This window comes from Marmota monax, unplaced genomic scaffold (assembly GCF_021218885.2).
Source record: "Marmota monax isolate L192 unplaced genomic scaffold, Marmota_monax_Labrador192_F-V1.1 WCK01_AAM20220418_F8-fsc00022, whole genome shotgun sequence".
Classification (NCBI taxonomy): Eukaryota; Metazoa; Chordata; class Mammalia; order Rodentia; family Sciuridae; genus Marmota; species Marmota monax.
In genome coordinates, this window is record NW_026695215.1 from 9,342,830 (window position 1) to 9,364,852 (window position 22,023).

A 22,023-nucleotide genomic window follows, 5' to 3' on the forward strand; every position below is an offset into this window, starting at 1 on the left:
ATGGATCTCTAAGACCTAATTTTATTTCTTATTTTGTTTTATTTTTTCTCTCCCTTTTTCCCTCTTTCTCTCCCCTTCCAAGTTTTATTGTTCTTTCCATTCTCCTCTATGCTATCTAACTCCCCCTCCTTCTTTCTTTTCAAGAGCACCTTCCTTCCCCTTCCCCCCAACTTTCATCCCAAGCATTACATCCTCCATTTCGTGTAACTGTCTAAATGCAAACAGGTGAATGTTTTGAGGCTGTCTATAGTGCTCCTAAATACCTAGCTACTACCAACACCCTGATCCAATTGACGGTTAGCATCCCCCTTCAGTAGAGCAATCTTCTAAAGTAGCCAAGACATACTAACCCTTATACCTTCATAGCACCTAACCTAAAGTCCTAAGAACAAAAAACAAATCACTATATGCATACAAAATCCGGAAGCCCTTTATAAATTGAATGAATCAGCTCTAAAGTACAATAAAGCCCAACATCTATAGGCATAATCTCCCACCACAAAGGAGAGACAACAGATATAAACAAAGCCAAAACAAATGTATAGGAGAAAGCAGTTACAAAGCAGTCAAACAGAGCTGGAAAGTAACGTGAACAACATGAAAAAACCAGGGAAAAAAGGAGTACAGATAATGCAGGACAACTTAAATCTACAGGAGGACCTAGAAGCATCAGAAATATGGACAGGGAAAGAAATCAAGGCATACCTAACTCAGATGGAACGGAATTTTAGAGAAGACATGAGACAGCAAATCCAAGAATTGAAAGTATATTTTGAAAACCAACTAAACAAACAAATTCAAACTGCAAAGAACGAGCTTTACCAGGAGATAGAGATCTTAAAAAAAAAACCAAACAGTGATTTTAGAAATGCAAGAAACCATAAACCAGATTAAAAATGCTAACGAGAATATTACAAATAGACTAGATCAAGTAGAAGTCAGAACATCAGATAATGAAGACAAAGTTTATCAACTTGAAAATAATATAGTCAATACTGAAAAGATGCTTAAATCTCACGAGCAATCTATCCAAGAGATATGGAATCTCATCAAAAAACCAAATTTGAGAGTCATTGGGATAGAAGAAGGCACAGAGATTCAAGCCAAAGGAATGGACAACCTATTGAATGAAATAATCCTAGAAAACTTCCCAGAGATGAAAGATGGAATGGATTGCCAAATCCTGGAAGCCTACAGGACCCCAAACATCCAAAACTGTAATAGGCCAACTCCAAGACATATAATTATGAAGATAGCCAACATACAGAACAAGGAGAGAATATTAAAAGCTACGAGGGAAAGGAGGCAGATTACATTCAGGGGTAAACCAATTAGGTTAACGGCTGATTTTTCATCACAGACTTTGAAAGCGAGAAGATCCTGGAACAATGTATTTCAAACGCTGAAAAATAATGGATTCCAACCAAGAATACTGTATCCAGCAAAATTAAGCTTCAGATTTGACAATGAAATTGAAATCTTTCACGATAAACAAAAGCTAAAAGATTTCGCAGCCAGAAAACCAGCACTGCAAGGCATTTTGGGCAAAATTCTACAAGAAGAGGAATGGAAAAACAGTGCCCAAAACCAACAGCGGGAGGTATCTCAGTAAAGGGGGAGGAAAACAACCAAAAAGTAAAAACTAGCCAAACTAAAATAAATAAATAAATAAACATGACTGGAAGTACAAATCATATTTCAATTGTAACCTTAAATGTTAATGGACTAAACTCACCAATCAAGAGACACAGGCTGGTAACCTGGATCAAAAAAACAAATCCAACAATATGCTGCCTTCAGGAGACTCATATGATAGGAAAAGACATACACAGGCTGAAGGTGAAAGGTTGGGAAAAATCATACCACTCACATGGCCCTCGGAAGCAAGCAGGAGTGGCCATACTCATATCGAATAAAATCAACTTCAAACCTAAGTTAATCAAAAGGGATAAAGAAGGACACTATATCCTGTTAAAAGGAACTATTCACCAACAAGACATAACAATTATCAATTTATATGCACCAAATAATGGTGCAGCAACGTTCATAAAACAAACTCTCCTCAAGTTCAAGAGTCAAATTGACCACAACACAATAATTACGGGTGACTTCAACACACCGCTCTTGCCATTAGACAGATCCCCCAGACAAAAGCTGAATAAAGAAACTATAGAACTCAATGACACAATCAATAACCTAGACTTAACCAACATATATAGAATATATCAACCATCATCAAGTGGATACACGTTCTTCTCAGCAGCACATGGATCTTACTCAAAGATAGATCATATATTATGCCATAGGGCAACTCTTAGTAAATATAAAGGAGTGGAGATAATACCATGCACCATATCTGATCATAATGGAATGAAACTGGAAATCAATGAAAAAATAAGGAAGGAAAAATCCTGCATCACATGGAAAATAAACAATATGTTACTGAATGATCAATGGGTTACAGAAGACATAAAGGAGGAAATCAAAAAATTCTTAGAGATAAACGACAATTCAGACACAACATACCGGAATCTATGGGACACAATGAAAGCAGTTTTAAGAGGGAAATTCATTTCCTGGAGTTCATTCCTCAAAAAAAGAAAAAACCAACAAACAAACGAACTCACACTACATCTCAAAACCCTAGAAAAGGAACAGCAAAACAACAGCAAATATAGCAGAAGACAAGAAATAATTAAAATCAGAGCAGAAATCAACAAAATTGAAACAAAAAAAACCATTGAAAAAATTGATAAAACTAAAAGTCGGTTCTTTGAAAAAATAAATAAGATCGACAGACCCTTAGCCATGCTAACGAAGAGAAGAAGAGAGAAAACTCAAATCACTAACATATGGGATGAAAAAGGCAATATCACAACAGACACAACAGAAATACAGAAGATAATTAGAAAGTATTTTGAAACCCTATATTCTAATAAAATATAAGACAGTGAAGACATCGATAAATTTCTTACGTCATATGAGCTTCCCAGATTGAGTCAGGAAGACACACACAATTTAAACAGACCAATAACAAAGGAAGAAATAGAAGAAGCCATCAAAAGACTGCCAACCAAAAAAACCCCTGGACCAGATGGGTATACAGCGGAGTTTTACAAAACCTTCAAAGAAGAATTAATACCAATACTTTTCAAGCTATTTCAAGAAATAGAAAAAGAAGGAGCTCTTCCAAATTCATTCTATGAGGCCAACATCACCCTGATCCTGAAACCAGACAAAGACACTTCAAAGAAAGAAAACTACAGACCAATATCTCTAATGAACATAGATGCAAAAATTCTCAATAAAATCCTGGCGAATCGAATACAAAAGCATATCAAAAAAATTGTGCACCATGATCAAGTAGGATTCATCCCTGGGATGCAAGGTTGGTTCAATATACGGAAATCAATAAATATTATTCACCACATCAATAGACTTAAAGATAAGAACCATATGATTGTCTCGATAGATGCAGAAAAAGCATTCGACAAAGTACAGCATCCTTTTATGTTCAAAACACTAGAAAAACTGGGGATAACAGGAACTTACCTCAACATTGTAAAAGCTATATATGCTAAGCCTCAGGCTAGCATCATTCTAAATGGAGAAAAACTGAAGGCATTCCCGCTAAAATCTGGAACAAGACAGGGATGCCCTCTCTCACCACTTCTATTTAATTTAGTCCTTGAAATACTAGCCAGAGCAATTAGACAGACAAAAGAAATTAAAGGCATAAAAATAGGAAAAGAAGAACTTAAAATATCACTATTTGCGGATGATATGATCCTATACTTAGAAGACCCAAAAGGGTCTACAAAGAAACTACTAGAACTAATAAATGAATTCAGCAAAGTGGCAGGATATAAAATCAACACGCATAAATCAAAGGCATTCCTGTATATCAGTAACAAAACTTCTGAAATGGAAATGAGGAAAACCACCCCATTCACAATATCCTCAAAAAAAATAAAATACTTGGGAATCAACCTAACAAAAGAGGTGAAAGATTTATACAATGAAAACTACAGAACCCTAAAGAGAGAGATAGAAGAAGATCTTAGAAGATGGAAAAATGTACCCTGTTCATGGATAGGCAGAACCAACATCATCAAAATGGCGATATTACCCAAAGTTCTCTACAGGTTCAACGCAATGCCAATCAAAATCCCAACGGCATTTCTGGTAGAAATAGATAAAGCTATCATGAGATTCATATGGAAAAAAAAAAGACCCAGAATAGCAAAAACAATGCTAAGCAGGAAGTGTGAATCGGGAGGTATAGCGATACCAGATTTCAAACTGTACTACAGAGCAATAGTAACAAAAACAGCATGGTACTGGTACCAAAACAGGCAGGTGGACCAATGGTACAGAATAGAGGACACAGAGACCAATCCACAAAATTACAACTTTCTTATATTTGATAAAGGGGCTAAAAGCATGCAATGGAGAAAGGATAGCATCTTCAACAAATGGTGCTGGGAAAACTGGAAATCCATATGCAACAAAATGAAGCTGAACCCCTTTCTCTCGCCATGCACAAAAGTAAATTCAATATGGATCAAGGACCTAGATATCAAATCAGAGACTCTGCACCTGATAGAAGAAAAAGTTGGCTCCGATCTACACATTGTGGGGTCGGGCTCCAAATTCCTTAATAGGACGCCCATAGCACAAAAGTTAATAACTAGAATCAACAAATGGGACTTACTCAAACTAAAAAGTTTTTTCTCAGCAAGAGAAACAATAAGAGAGGTAAATAGGGAACCTACACCCTGGGAACAAATCTTTACTCCTCATACTTCAGATAGAGCCCTAATAGCCAGAATATACAAAGAACTCAAAAAATTAAACAACAAGATAACAAACAACCCTATCAACAAATGGGAGAAGGACCTGAACAGACACTTCTCAGAGGAGGACATACAATCTATCAATAAGTACATGAAAAAATGCTCACCATCTCTAGCAGTCAGAGAAATGCAAATCAAAACCACCCTAAGATACCATCTCACTCCAGTTAGATTGGCAGCCATTAGCAACAATAAGTGCTGGCGAGGATGTGGGGAAAAGGGTACACTTGTACATTGCTGGTGGAACTGCAAACTGGTGCGGCCAATATGGAAAGCAGTATGGAGATTCCTAGGAAAGCTGGGAATGGAACCACCATTTGACCCAGCTATCACCCTTCTCGGTCTATTCCCTGAGGACCTTAAAAGAGCATACTATAGGGATACTGCCACATCAATGATCATGGCAGCACAATTCACAATAGCTAGACTTTGGAATCAACCCAGATGCCCTTCAATAGATGAATGGATTAAAAAACTGTGGCATTTATACACAATGGAATATTACGCAGCACTAAAAAATGACAAAATCATGGATTTTGCAGGGAAATGGATGGCATTAGAGCAGATTATGCTAAGTGAAGCTAGCCAATCCTTAAAAAACAAATGCCAAATGTCTTCTTTGATATAAAGAGAGCAACTAAGATCAGAACAGGGAAGAAAAGCATGAGGAAAAGATTAACATTAAACAGAGACGAGTGGGGGAGAGAAAGGGAGAGAGAAGGGAAACTATGGAAATGGAAGGAGACCCTCATTGTTACACAAAATTACATATAAGAGTTTGTGAGGGGAAAGGGGAAAAAAAAAACAAGGGAGAGAATTAAACAACAGCAGATGGGGTAGAGAGGGAAGATGAGAGGGAAGGGGAGGGGGGATAGTAGGGGATAGGAAAGGTAGCAGAATACAACAGTCATTAATATGGTATTATGTAAAAATGTGGATGTGTAACCGATGTGATTCTGCAACTTGTATTTGGGGTAAAAATGGTAGTTCATAACCCATTTGAATCAAATGTATGGAAGATGATATGTCATGAGCTTTGTGATGTTTTGAACAATCAATTAAAAAAAAAAAAAGAATAATGAGAAAGAAACAAAAGTCAGAGTAGCATAATAAAGGGACTCGTTTTGTGAGTCTGTTTAACTATGTCCTGTAAGATGGCAAGAATATAGAAATAATCCACTAATTGCCTAGAGCAAGATATATTAATAATCTGAAAATTCTTCTTCACATTGTTTTTCTCCAGCAAAATTAATTTTCAGCTGTCCTCTATACTGCTACCACATTTGTTTATATAGATACTAATTAATAAATTTCCATGGGAATAAAGCATGTCAGTTGCAGCCCTCAATTCTGCACATTCTGCTTTACCTACAGTATGGGGAGGCATCATTAGGGGGTTCTTCTTCCTGCTTAGGAGGATGTAAGCCACCTAAAAAATTAAAGTTTAGAATAATTAGTGAAGAACAAAAGACAAAGTCAGAAAGATATTTTCAAAAAATGGAGCCGCTGATAGGTCCAGTCCACACAGGAGTTGAAGCTGGACAATTAGAAAATAGGTCCCATGGTTTATTTAAGGGGGCACATCAAAGGCAGGGGTAAAGTTTCAGGGGCAGAGTCTTGCTTCCTGATGTCTTGCAGCAGGTTGATTGGCATCTTGTCAGGTCACACACATCTCTGACCTGCAGCAGGTCACCCCATCTCTGGTGCTGTGTGGGTCCTGGGACAGAGCTTTAATAGGGCTTACATTGTGTCTGGATGGTCAGCCAAAGGAAATGTCCACTGGAAGTTCCCAGACACCAGATTCTCCTATGCATTAGGCTGCGATGTCGACGTAATCCACACACAGCCCACGGATGGCTCTCAACACTACAGAGCTGTCTTTGTAAAGTACAGACCTAATTGAGCTCCTGCCCTATCTAGGAGCTTTGCCACATGCCTACCTCTGCAGTCCTTGCTATTCAAATTGATCTTGAAGGTATTAGTCATCTTCCTGCCACTGTAATGAAATACCTAAGATAAATAGCTTATAAAGACAAAACAATTATGTTGGCTCACAGTTTTAGAGGTTCCGGTCCAACATTCATTACACGAATTACACCATTGCTTTGGACATCTGCTGGGGGTGCATGAGGACAATAGTGGGGTGTACCTAGTATAGCCAACTGCTCAGCTCATGGCCAGGGAGGAGAAAGAGGATGGTGGATCCCATAGTCCTCTTCCAGGGTACAACCCCAATAACCTAAAGTCCTCCCACAAGGTCCCGCCTCCTAAAAGTTTCCGCAACTCCTAACAACACCATGCTGGGGACAAAATCTTTATCATATGAACCTTTGGGGTCATTCAACACAAAGGACTAGCAGTGCAGGGTAGAGCCTATGAGAAAGGCCAAATTCAGGCTTCACACCAAGAACAACTAAAACAGTATCTGCATTTTATAAGCTCTCCAATCGAATTATTTGCACAAAGTTTGAGAAACTCTGATGTTAAAAAACAGCAAAAATGCAGACCTTTCTTGTCTGCCTCAACCTTCCAGCCTTATTTCCATCTAATCCTTCATACAAGATTGTGGTGGCAGCCGTGAAAACTGACATAGGGTTTCTGAACCTAATGTACGTTTCCTAGCATTTTCCCACACTTTTATCTCTATCATGACTCCCTTCCACACATTCGCCTCGTAATTCACCTGGAGAATTTTCCAGTTAACTTGTGCTCCTCTTCTTAGAAGCAAGACCTTCCCTCTCTCCTTGGGTAGAGTTGGGTCCTTTTTTTTTTTTTTCTGACTTGCAAAGCTCTAGTTTCAGAGTTATCATATTGTACTGTAAAGAGTACATGCATTCCTATTTTTCCTTAGACTGTGGGCTCCTTGACAGCAAGAATTGCATTCTGTTGAGTGTTGTATTCCTATCTGAATATATTTTAAACATCAAGAATTAAGTCAACAGATGCTTTTAAGTGCCTAGAACACACCATTCCTGTGGACAAAGAATTGCAAAATGTTCCTTTTCATATTCAAAAGTACTTTCATTGTGGTTATTGATTGATTTCTCTATTTATAGTGGAACAAGACTTACATAGAAATACAGAATTAGAAGTGACTTGGGACATAATCTAACCATCCACTCATTCTCTTTCAAATAAAATGATCCAGGTTAACCCCTCTATGTTTTGTGTCCAAACTGAAAGTTAAATAAATTATTTCTAAATAACTTGATGAACTAAGTCCCATATTGAGCATTATATTCAAATGCAACCCTCTTTAATTTTTATAAGTTACCTAAAGCATTTAGCACAGTGTTGTTATGAAATAAGTAATCAATAAGAGATATGTTTTCTTTCTTCAGCCTCTCTTCTCTGTAGCTTAAATCACTCATACTGTAGTTAAGCCCGCAATGTCTTAATTCAATACTTAAAACATAAAAATTAAAATCAACCTCCAAACTTCATTTTAGTTAAATGGTGGCAAAAAGACCTAAGGAATAAATAATTTTCTCACTTGTTTTACTTATTTACCGTACTACTGATGAGAACAGGCAGAGTTTTATTTGTAAGAACATTAAGAACTTTTGTAGTACAATATTTAGTAATCTATATGTGACAAAGGAAACACTAAACAAGGTTATAGATGGTTGGTCTGAACATCATCTACCCACAAAAGTCCAACTTCCTGTTCTATCCCTACAGGATCCCTCAAGCCATATTAGAGAATGGTTATAGAGAAATAATTTTAACTGCATAAGAGCATTTGGCCAGCAATTTTCTATCAGCATCAAGCAAATAAATGCCACAGTATCAAGTCTGTGTTCGATGAATAAAGCTTTGACTTGGTATCACTTGCACCCCAAAGCAAAAGAAGAATTGCTACATCGTTTTCATTAGCCAGGTCTGCAAAACTATCTTTGAAAAGAGAGTTTACTTTTTTAATGGATTTCCTAGTCCTGATGCTATTCTTTCATTTCAAATGTTATGTTCTGAGTCAATTTATCCTCTTTTTGTTAATCATTTACTTGAGATAATATGGACACTATTCGGTAATTACAAATTGTGGAGAATGGGACACAACTGTATCTTTTGATGGCATATGTGTTTGTGCATCAACTAAGATTCTTACTCTACAAGTCAAGTGATATAAAATTATTTCCAGATACATTGCAGCAAGTTAATATCTGTAACATACATAGTGTGTGTGTGTGTGTGTAAATATAGTGCCACAGGGTGTGTGTGTGTGTGTTTGTGTGTGTGTGTGTAAAGATCTTACTCTGAGACAAAGGGCAGGCTTGCTTCTTGCTTGCTGGAAAAGCAAGCTCTCCAAAACCCACTGTACATGCATCAACTGGCTTCCCTGCCTGCCCCCACCAGATCTGGGCCAAAAGACCCAAGAGCCAGAGGCCACGATCAGTAACAGGGTGATTTATTGACTTTTAAGTGGAATAAAATCAAATCTCAAACCTGACACTTAGGTGCAAAGGAAGTAGAAAAATGTAGTCCTTACGTGCCCTGCTGAAAATTCTGTTCTGTTTTTAAAAAAGCTGCTTGCCATAATTATCAATGTCCTCATCACTTCATTTAAGTTAAATACATTTTATTGCTTCTTTATTCCAAGCAATGCAACTAAAGGCATGTGATATTGCTAACTCCCTCAAAGAGCAAGGAAGAAAATAAAAAGCTTCTAGCAGATGGTGTGAATGATTCCTGCATTGCCCAGAATTATCATTGAGACATTGATCATCTATTTGTATTAGCTTTCTGCTGACTTTGAACAGAAGCTGCTTAACATCTGATGACATATAACTCAATTAAGAGAAGAGAAATTTATGAGTTTCACAAAGTAAGAAAGTGTTGACCCTAGAGAATGGGTGTCAGTGGCTTCAAGTAAAACCCTGGAGATGGTCATAGGGCAGCTTTTCAAGAGAGGCCATATTACAAATGATTTTGATGGTGCAAAAACAATACTGTGCTGGGGCTGGGGTTGTAGCTCACTGGTAGAGCGCTCACCTAGCGAGTGCGAAGCTCTGGGTTCGATCCTCAGCACTACATAAAAACAAATCAATAAATAAATAGATGCATTTAAAAAAAAATACTGTGCTAATTAACATGGACATCAACCATTGTGAACCAAGAAGTGATTCAGTAGTCTATGTTCAGGTGTTAAGAAGTTTTAGGAATCCCTTCAATTTATTGTTCTTTTATGTTTCTCTTTATGAGTAAACAGAAATAAAAATTATACCCAAATACATCTAAAAGATTTCTTTACACGAGTATAATATAAAAACAGACAGGATAAGAAATCATTGAATCATAATTGAATTGTCTTAAACATAAAATAAGGCTCTGTCTTACAAATGGTGACATATTCATGTTAATAAGGTAAATTCTGGGATGTGAACACAAGTATTGTTTCCAACTTGTGATCCCCATCCTTGAAAGGAGGCTGATATTACTTCACCTTCATGTGACTCTTGTATACTCTTTCACGGTCCTAGAGCATTGCACTGACCAGCTCAGACCATGCTGATGAGGGAAAGACCCAGGGAATGGCAGATTGGTAATACAAAAGGAGCACAGGCTCTTGGATAATTACAGAAAGCAAAGCCACCACCCTGTTCCAGACACCTTTGGACCTCTAGACTGTTACAAGAAAGTGAAACAGGTTCTTGTGATGTTGTCGGTTTATTTGTTACAGCAGCTTCACCTACATACTAACTATTGCAATGAGTGGCGATTTAAAGTTGATATTTAAACATTTACAAAGTTTACTTTACAGTAAACTTTGGATTCATTGAGCTTTACTTATCAGAGAAACCATAAAGAAGATACTGTTATTATCCCTGTTTTTGTAGGTAAGTAAATGGACCTTCATAAAGGTTAGGTAATTACCTGAAGTAACACATAAATGGAGGAATTCAGATTTTCCACCCCTTCAGACCAACCCAGAACTACTTTCATTACTATGTTCTTACTGTTACCAACATGAAACCCCATGAAGTATGTTTTATTAGTGCCAACTTTTGATTAATATGGCACATTTACATAATTGTAACTCTGTAGAGCAATGCAAGCACCTAATGTCCAAAAAAAAAAATTAACTGTAATTTTGACTTAGTGTGACCACAATACTGAACATTTATTTGATCTTAAGAAATGGTTCAAAATAACAGGGGTGATTGAATATTATCTCTAAGTGACCAAAAAAAATGTATCCAACCATAAGAAGATAATGAACACAAACTCATTTAAATATTTTAAGCACATTAAAAACTTAATTATAAATACTATATTACTTTTTAAGTATTTTCAGTATAATGCTATGTGGAAAGGCAAACTGGAAAGAGAAAGGGAAAGGATTTATTAAGCACCCATTATGTGTCAGACATTATGTATTTTATACAAAATATTACATCCTTGACTTCTCCCCTACCCCACTTTCCAGATGAAGGATTTAGGTTCAATGAGTTAAGCTTTTGCTAAAGATCCTACAACTGGAAAGAAATGGTGTTAAGATTTCTCATCCAAAAAAAAAAAAAAATCCATGTATGGTAAGAAAGTATTTGGAAAGTCAATTCAATATGTTTTTCCAGAATAATCAGCTGCCTCCCAGATTCGCTCTTGACCTTTTCCAAACTTGCTTCTCTTCCAGGGTTTCCTTCCTTGGTGTGTAGCAAAATCACCATCTGGTTACGCTAAACACCATGCATTTCCCTCTCCCCAACCCCTGCTCTATCCATCATAGACTGCTCTCAGTGTCACTTCCGGGATCCTCTAAACTTCTCCCTTCATGAAGCTTCCTTCTCTCCCCAAGACTGTAACAAGTAACTGATCTAGCCAGATCTGTTCTTGACCCCTCTAATCTTTGTTCTCTGTTGCAGCTAAAGTAACTTTTTAATGAAAACTTTATGATGTCAACACAGGCTTAAAATACCTTAAAGGTTTCACACTAATCTTTGAATAAAGTCCAAATCTGCAAGGACCCAGGAATTCATCACTTCCATAATCATCTCTCAGTTCCTCTTAGTTGTCCAGCCACATTCAGTGTTTTTCAAGTTTCAGTGTAACATGATCACTCAAATGCCCTTGGCAATGTTTCTCTAGCTGAAAGTATTCTTTTCTACCACAATCCATCCAAAATATGTCTATTCTTCCCGCCTCATTCCCAGTATCATTTCCACAGGGATCCATCCTTGGTCCCATCTAATGTCAGATATCCATATTTTTCACTCTTACAAAAAAATACATAATTCCCTCTAGATAGAGTACTTTTTAAAATTTATTCATGTGAATATTTAGTTAATATTCATCTCTCCCAGGAGACTATCAGCTCCATGAAGGTAATAATCTCATTTGGATTTTACTTCTGTTGTACATGCAGCACCTGGGACAGGGGTTCAATAAATAATTCTCATCAGATGATCAAATGGACTGAAAAAAAGGGTGACATTCATGGTGGCGCTAGCAACCATAGTCCAACTGTGACAACATATGAAATAACTTTGTTTTCAGCCTGTTTGGGTCCAGATGCATAATAAGGTCAAGGTACATTCTGCAATAGAATTGTAAACCAATCAAATTTACCTTTCATCCACCTCTTAACCTTTCTGATCCTTTCTTCTCTCCAGTTCTTTCCTATTCCCTCCACATGCCCAGTCTCTTCTTTTATTCTCATGGCCTTACAAGATTTATATTTAGTTAATTGATACTCAAGGCATGGTATAAGACACGGGAACAGTGATAATTCCTTGTAGGAGATAAGGATGACAGAATAGATGGCAATAAGTACTGCCCACCTATCATGTGCCAATCACCATTCTTTATGACATTTTCATAAGGCTAAGACTGGATGTGAATCACAGCACTGTCCAGTGAGGTGAGCAAAAATGTAGAAGCCCAACTCTCAGCAACCAGCCTTTCTTGCAGGAAGTGCCTCCATTCCTCTCTGATAAGGTAATTGAGGGATTATCCAATGCATAATAAGAAGCATGGAAAGGAAGGCTGTAAAAGCCATTTGTAGTTCAAGCCACACTCTCTTCTCTGCCAGAACATCTGGTTAGAAGGAAAATGCTGAGGAATTAAGCCACAGTTAAGGCATATGTTTGACCCAGCTATCTGAATTACCTTTTATAAGAACTACAGATTCTCATGTAGACTGTTATTCTCCTACCTCAAACCAACACTGTGGTAGAAGTCTAAAGCAAGCACTGGATTAAGTCAATGTTAGAGGCTCCTCGGTCTCATTTATGAACACAATGGCTGAGATGCACCTTTGAATGCCTTGATCAACCTAAGCTACGACTGAGAGGCAGCAGAAAACCAGGGTCACTAGGGAAAAGAGCCTCCATCTAGTTCCACAGATTTTCTCCAAAGCTTCTTACAGCTCAAAAAAATGGATAGTGTTCTCTCCATTACAGATGAAGATACTGAGTCTCATGGGACATCCAATAAGCACCCATGAGAATTATCTTTGTTCTGTCTGTCTGGGAAACCTATGTTCCTTTCTCTGTGCTATGCAGTTTCATGATAGGAGGCAATAACACACATTTGCAATCTGCAGATCCAGGATGCAGAGTCCAGAAGGGAAAGGAAAGTTCTTCTGAATAGGTATTTGGGGAAGAGAGCATGAATCACTGCATAAAGAATATTCTCAAAGAGAGATGCCATTTCAGAAGGAGCGAGGTACATAGTTTGGCTGAACCAATCAATGGCTATGTACCAGGGAGAGATGCTGAAGAGTTACCCTGGAAATCCATGCAACTCCCAAAGTGGGACCAGAACTACCTAACTCTATGCTGGCTCTACTTACATTTAGGTGAGACAGCTAATCCATTCATCACTTACTTACACTCTGAATCCTGGGCATCGTGGCTCATTCATGATTCTCATGGAGTCCTTTCTGCACAAAGGTCAAACAACTTTTCCATCATATTTTCAAAATTAATTTAAAGTACAACAAAAATTTGTAAGTGAAGATTTTCAATTTTCGTCTTCAGTGGTGTTATAATTGGAATCTGGAATGTCCTGAAGTCTCCCATATTGGGGCGTTGTATCCCAATGCAGCAATATTCGGAGGTGGTACTTTTGGGACATGATCCAGTGACGAAGGTTCTGACCTCACCAGTGTGTTAATCCACTGATAGACTAATAATTTGGTGACATTATGGGAGATGCTAGAAATTTCGGGCTGTGGGACCTAGGAAGTAGAGAGTAGGGATGTGCACTGGAAGGGTATTTCTTGTACCCAGCATCTTTCTCTCTCTCTCTCTCTCTCTCTCCAACTTTTCTCTTTCCCAGTTGTCATGAGCTGAGCCGCTTTCCTCCATCACACCCTTCCTCCATGATGTTTCCACTTTGGAGCCAGACAACTGTGGACTGAAACCTCTGAAACCGTAAGCCAAAATAAATCCTTCCCCCTCCAAATCATTATTCTCAGGTATTTGCCATGGCAACAAGAAACTTACTAATACAAGTGTCCAGAGAGTTAATGCAAATGTGTAAAAGGTAACCATCTATGACCGTCCCATAGCTAAATAAACTGGATACTGCTCAATGCTATTTAGACAAGAAGAAGGAGGAGGAGGAAGAGGAGGAGGAGGAGGAGAAAGCATTCAACTGAATCAAATTGCCAGTCAACAAAACAGAAATTCCATTTAAAAGCTATTATTATACTACAGATGGCTGATTGTTGGTTGGAAATAAGAGAGTGGTCTCATATAAATGATTCCAGGGACAACTGAAAAGGTGGTAGGGGCTTCAGCAAGCCAGATAATGGAATCATCTAAGGTATTTGAATCAACCTTTAATAAACATGGAATGTGCAATGAGGGAAAGGGCATGTGATGTACTATACTAGAACTTTCCACACATTGATTCATTTAATGTTCACAACAACCCCATGGGGTGGGAAAAGAGAGATTCTCACTTGACAAGTGAAAAAAACTGAGGTGCAAAGCAGTTATGTGACTTGATGGAGGCTACTCAATGATACAGACAATATTTTAACCTGGAACTTATGGCTCTGGAGTTCATGGCCTGAAGTCCCACCATCCATGTCTGGATCTTATGCAGCTCTTCATGTTGAAGGATTTACTGCTCACAAAAATTTTAAGACCATTTGTTGGTAAACCTATACCTCAGCTAATTCTGCCATCAGAAGCTCTGATTTGTTCAACTAATATTTATTGTGCAGATATGGTTCTCAAAGTACTAGAAGCAATCCATGAAGCCTTTATATCTAAAGCCAGAAAAACTCACCAGTGTGTTTGCAACCTAACCATCCATGACTGTCCCATAGCTAGATAAACTGGATACTGCTCAATGCTATTTAGACGATGATGATGATGATGATGAAGAAGAAGAAGAAGAAGAAGAAGAAGAGGAGGAGGAGGAGGAGGAGGAGGAGGAGGAGGAGAAGGGGGAGGGAGAGGGGGGAGGGAGGGAGAGGGTGAGAGGGGGAGAGGGGGAGGGGGAGGGGGAGGAGAAAGGAGGGGGAGGGGGAGGGGGAAAGCATTCAATTGAATCAAATTGCCAGTCAACAAAACAGAAATTCCACTTAAAAGCTATTATTGTACTACAGATGACTGATTGTTGGTTGGAAATAAGAGAGTGGTTTCATAGAAATGATTCCAGGCAACACATCTATTCAGAAAAATTACCACTCCTGGATCTTGGTTACCCAGTTGAATTAGTCTAGACTCTAAAGCAGTGTTTGGCAAAGCCCCCTGTTTCATACTCACGAGCAATTATTTTAAAATGTAGACTTAACATGTGTAACTCTGCTATATCAGAATCTTGCATTGGGACTCTGGGGTCTCTGTGTTTAAAAAGAACTCACTATTTCTTTCATTCCCTGAATTATGAGAACCACTAGGAGACAAAGGATGGGAAAAGAGACCTAATGACTTCCCAGAAAATGTTGAGGTCTATCAAACAGCAATTCATAGGAAAGAATAAAGTAATGATCTCTAAAACTCAACCTTAGAGGTTCAAATTTGCTCTATTTTTAAATATAATAATGCCATTTTATCTTTAAAATTTACAGGAAATAATTTAGCCCTCTAAGATTATATCTTTGCATTTAAATTTCTAGAGACATGTACTGGTTAGAATTTCCTTCTTCTGCAATGAACAAAACCAAAGCATTTTAGACAAATAAGAGTTTATTTTCCTTTTAGAAGTCCAGAAACATGCAGTTTCAGGCTATGTTCAAGGACACAATCTAGGCAGGGGTAAGTTGAGCATCCTGGCCTTTGGATCTGTTCTCACCACACTGCTTTATTATCTCATGGCCACAAAATGGCAGCTTTTGTGCCAGCAAAGCATTAAAGCAGAACAAGAAGGAGAGAGGAAAGAACAGTGTCAGTATATGTCCCCAAACCCTTCCAACAGATATCTACTTGGGTTCATTCATCTGAGTGGTATTGGAATATCATATCTCAGAGGCTGAAAAGGGAAGAAACAGGATGACTTTGAGAAGATTAGATGAGAATCCAGCAAGCCACTTCCCATGGGCCACATGCTGCCTGCAGTTCCCAGATGCCCTTCAATAGACGAATGGATTAAAAAAATGTGGCATTTATACACAATGGAGTATTACTCTGCATTAAAAAATGACAAAATCATAGAATTTGCAGGGAAATGGATGGCACTAGAGCAGATTATGCTAAGTGAAGCTAGCCAATCCCTAAAAAACAAATGCCAAATGTCTTCTTTGATATAAGGAGAGTAACTAAGAACAGAGTAGGGACGAAGAGCATGAGAAGAAGATTAACATTAAACAGAGATGAGAGGTGGGAGGGAAAGGGAGAGAAAAGGGAAATTGCATGGAAATGGAAGGAGACCCTCAGGGTTATACAAAAGAACATACAAGAGGAAATGAGGGGAAAGGGAAAAATAATACAAGGGGGAGAAATGAAGGTCAGTAGAGGGGGTAGAGAGAGAAGAGGGGAGGGGAGGGGAGGGGGGATAGTAGAGGATAGGAAAGGTAGCAGAATACGACAGTCACTAGTATGGCAATATGTAAATCAATGGATGTGTAATTGATGTGATTCTGCAATCTGTATATGGGCTAAAAATGGGAGTTCATAACCCACTTGAAGCAAAGTGTGAAAGATGATATATCAAGAACTATGTAATGTTTTGAACAACCAACAATAAAAAATAAAAATAAAAAATAAAATAAATAAATGAATAAATAAATAAAGTTTTGTTCAAACACAACCACACTGAGTCTTATCCTTAATGTGGGGGTGTTTTCATGCTGTATCAGCAGAGTTGAGAAATTGCAAAATAAATCAGCTGGCCCACAAAACCTCAGATATTGGCTATCTTGTCCTTTATAGAAAATGTTTTCAGACCCTTGGTTTAGACCAATAATGATTGTTGGTTAGCAGTTAGGCACATATGCATTAGGAGATTGGATAACAGAAATAAATACCAGGTAGGCAACCCGAGCATTTGCTACACTGTATGTCCTGAAGTAGTATTTTACCTATTTCCCCATCTGTAAAAGAAAGAGGTACGCCTCCTAAAGCTGAATATCCCTCAAAGTCCTGGCTAGAATTAATAGGTTACACGTGAAATACTAGTGCAGTACCCATCACACAGCCCAGGTTCAGTGACCTCAGCTGTTAGTGCCACTACTTACACAAAACCTACTACATTAGCCTTTCCATTGAACTGTCACTTCAACTATCTTTGCATGTTTCAAACATTGAAAGTCACTTTTTTTTTTCTTTTGAGACAGGGTCTCTCTAATTTGTCAAGGCTATCCTCAAACTTGCAATCCTCCGGCCTCAGCCTCCTGAGTCTGGGACTACCAGCATGTGTCACCAAGCCTGACTTCACTTTCATTTTAAAAACTATAAGTACAGAAATTGTATTTGTCTAACAACCTTTCTCTTCTTGGATTACGGTAATGTAGACTCAAAGGCACATTTTAGATATGAACATAACAACTGATTACATGTTCTAGCACACACATATTGACTTAGACCTATTTATCAGATGTATATCATCAAGTCCAAAATAACTCTTCATTTGCTTCACATACACAATACAGTGACTGGTGTATTACTGGAGATCTTTCTTAAAGAAAATTGGTGTTCATATGGGCATCCTTTCTTGCATGCTGTTATTTTCCTGTAGGGTTCTTTTAGGCCTCACACAAATATTTCAACAAGACACACTTAGCCTTTAGATTTATCCCAAAAGCACACTTGGCAAAAGGGTTTATGAGACCAAAAATGCTGATATATAATTTCTCTATATTTGCATGTATTCCTTATTTCTCATAGTCAGTGAGAAAATATCTGCAATGCTACTTTCCTTATGAAATAAATGGAAAAAAATGTGTAACTAACAACACCAGGAAAAGGGTTTTTTAAAAATATTAAAACATAATCACCAAAGGCTGCACTCTTCTATTGTATGATTTTTTCCAATCTATAATACTAAATTTCTGCATTAAAAAGACATGGACATCTACTTTCACAAAGTAATTTGAAACACAGTGAAAGAAATATTACATGCTGAGAAATGAAATTGAAAAAAATTTTTTTGACTCTTGAAGGAGAACTATCTATTTCATTCAGGTCCTCCATTTTTTTTTAACTTAAAAAATAAAAATCTACAAAATATTTTGGTAAAATCTGTGGAACTCTGTGGGGGTCCAGGAGTCAAGGGACATTACTTCCCTGCATTAGATGAATAACTCATCAACTGGCCCCGTCCTTATTTAGCTCCATTGATGTGACAGGGAGATCCACATAAAACTGATTCTGTATCCACTGCAACCTCTCAGGCTTGTTTTGGAATTATTAATCCAAATCCAGAGATGCTGAATAGAGAAGATGAGAAAGAGCTGCTTTAGGCTCACAGAGAAATATTTAGACATCACTGCCCCCTGGGCTCTGAACAAATACTCTTCTTATGAGACAAGTGGCCATAAGAAGGCAAAGTCATCAAGTAAAAACTTGGTCTGGAACAGGACTTTTGAACTTAGAGACATCATGAGAAGCTTTGCCAGTTACCATTGCAAACACTGACGCTGGGAGCAGAGTTACTCAGTTAAGAGAAATACCTTACTGGGATATTTGTCCCATCCTCAACCATAGAAACCCATAAGAATTCAAATATGATACTCAAAACTTGAAAATGTACTAAGATATTCCTTCCCATGGGAACATCCCATCTCCTTCTTCTAAGATGACCTGAGAGCTGGCTGGTTTGCCATACTACTCTGGGCAATTTGCCTCTCCTGGGCTTGGTGAATCTTTCCACCATCATGCGGCTAGCAAAGCCCACTGGTGACACTCTATTATCTATTTTTATAAATATTTATGAATTCAGGTGCTATACTACACAGGCAAGCATTGTTATCAGTTTTGGCTCTTTGCTCTATGAGAACGAAACATCTTCCCCCGGCTTCCAGTGTCTTCCTGCTCTCCCAGGACCTCCTCAGGGGGTACCCAATCTACATCTTTTCCTGAGAATTTCCCCTGCTCTGGACCTTTATTCCATTCTATCAAGTGCTTTCCCCATCAATATTCTGCAAAGTCATATTACCCTTGGACTCTATCTATGTGCATGCTCCTAATTCATCCAGAAAGCAGTGACTCATGCCTCCCACACCAAAGCAATCAACCTTCAGGGTTTATCCTGCCTGTTGGCGTTTTTTTTTAAGTTTGGTCAGGTTCATAGCCCAGATAACAAGTCACTAATGGTGAAGTGTCAGTCCTTGATGAAGAAGAGAAGCAAGATGGACAGTGGGCAAGAGGGCCTTCTTGACATCTCACAGTTTATCAGCTAGAGTTGTATAATCTTTAAAACTTCATGTTCTTAAAAAAAAAGTTTTTTTGAATTATTATTATTTATTGTCATTAAATTATCCCTTTATGTGTGTAATCCAAGGATTTTTAACTTTATTTACAGAGATATGTGGCCATAACCATACATTATAATAATAGAGAAAAAAGGGGAATTGATCAATTGCAAATGGATAAATAAGAAAACAAGCAAAATCTAGTCTTTTTAATAAGGTCTCTGAGAATGTCTTAAATCTTGCCGCAGTCCGGCTGCAGCAAAATAACCGGGGGGTGACGAACGACTTGTTTAGATCGATACAGCAGGAGTGGAAGCCATTTATTGTAGGACAGGAGCGGTATTTATACATTCCACACAGCTTATCTAATTAACATAAACTAGATACATCAGTCAACCAATAAGAAATCTCCACACTTAATGGCTCGCTGGCATTACTTCACAAACCACTCCGTCTGGCATTTTGCCAGGCGCCATCCAGACTTGTTTACAGACTCTAACATTAAATCTGATGGACATGATTTATCTATGTGTAGATTTAGAAGGAAAAATGTTGCATTTTTGTTGGTGGGGATGATTGGGTTTTGTTGTTGTTGTTGTTGTTGTTATTGCTGTTGCAAGGCTGGGTGTCAAACTACCGAACTATACCCTCTATCCAGGAATTGGTTTTAATGAGTTTGAAATTCTCCCAATTAAGAGTGAAATTTTGTATTTCAAAAAACACTCCCATGTTATTACAGTACTATTCATAACAGCCAAGAAACAAAACAACCCAAATGTCCAATGACCAATGAATGGATTAAATGTGGTACATGTACACAGTAGAATACTACTCAGCCATTAAAAAGAATGAAATCCTGTCATTTGCAACAGCATGAATAAAACTGAGATCATATGGTAAGTAAAATAAGGCAAAAACAGACAAGATAGCAGGGTCTCACTCATGTGGAACCTTAAAAAGTTAATTTTATAAAAGTTGAGAATAGCATGGTGGTTAAGAGCAGCTGGGAGCAGGAGGAAGATGGAAGAAATGGAAAAGTGTTGGTCAATGGATTACAGTTAGCTAGGAGGAAGAACTGCTGGTGTGCACAGTCGGTGGTCTATAAATAATGATAATGAACTGTATACTTCAAAGAAAGCTAGAGGAAAGAATGCTGAATATTTTCACTTACCCTGACTTGAGCATTATACAATGCATGCATGTATCAAAACATCACATGATGCCTCATAAATATGTACAAATTTTATGTCAGTTAAAGGAAAGGAAAGGAGAGCCCAGTCTTACTACTCTGAATGTCATTGAAAAACAGCAAAAGGTAATTTTACCATCAATATTTCTACTACTTCTATTTGCATAATGAATGTATTATTGTATTATGTAAATAGGACGGTTTGTTCTTTCAGTGAGCATCAGTCCAGTCACAGAATAAGACTCTAAAAACTACATCACGGTGGTTCCAAAAGCACAAACCCCATTTACGTGGCCTTCCAGTTATCTATAGGCTGGACACCATTGATGCTTTGTACACTTCAAGGATTCATATTTGGCAAAGAAAGAGATTGTAGAAATAAATGTAGCCCTGGGAAACAGTTCTATGTGCCTCATAGGATTAAATTCTAATAAATGACTGTAATTTGTGTGCTGTTAGTCCTGCTCTGGGAAAACACTAGTCACCAAAATCTGACCAAATCTAGACTGAGCAGAACAGTTTTATTGGAAGCAACATGGATCTTTCTATTGAAAAGAAGAAAAGATGACAATGATCCAGTTACCATGTTGTCCACTCTCACATCCAAAAGTGGACATCAGACATCTCCTATTAGAGAAACCCTCAGGAAACTTAAGGCCTCTGCAGTCTCCTGATCAAACGCCAGGCCAACCTGAGTTGAGCAGTACTCAGAGTCTTCACTGTTGTTTTTAAATCTTCTCAAGGCTCTCTTAGGTATCATAAGGATTTTTTTTTGTATTTATCAATATTAACCAAAAGCAAGCCCACTCTCTAATCAGGAAATGGCTTTACTCTTGACCATTTTAAGTCTTAGCGTCTGGTTCACTTCTGTAAGGAATCCATGTGATAAAACATTTTCCTATGGAGTCTCACTATTTACAGAAAAGCTTTTGCCCCAGACGAACATCAAGCAGTAGTTGTTCACAGAAATTCTATCACTAAAGCTGTGAGTAGAGGAGAATTTCATCCGGATTTTGATAATGCAAACTGCCTTCATCGACCACAGCCAAAAGTACTAACAATTTGGATAAATGAAAAAAAACGAAAATTATATGGGTCCTTTCGTAAATTATTGTCTGATAGTTAATCCTGTCCCTTCGTCATTCCCACAAGAATTCCCAAAACACTTTCAC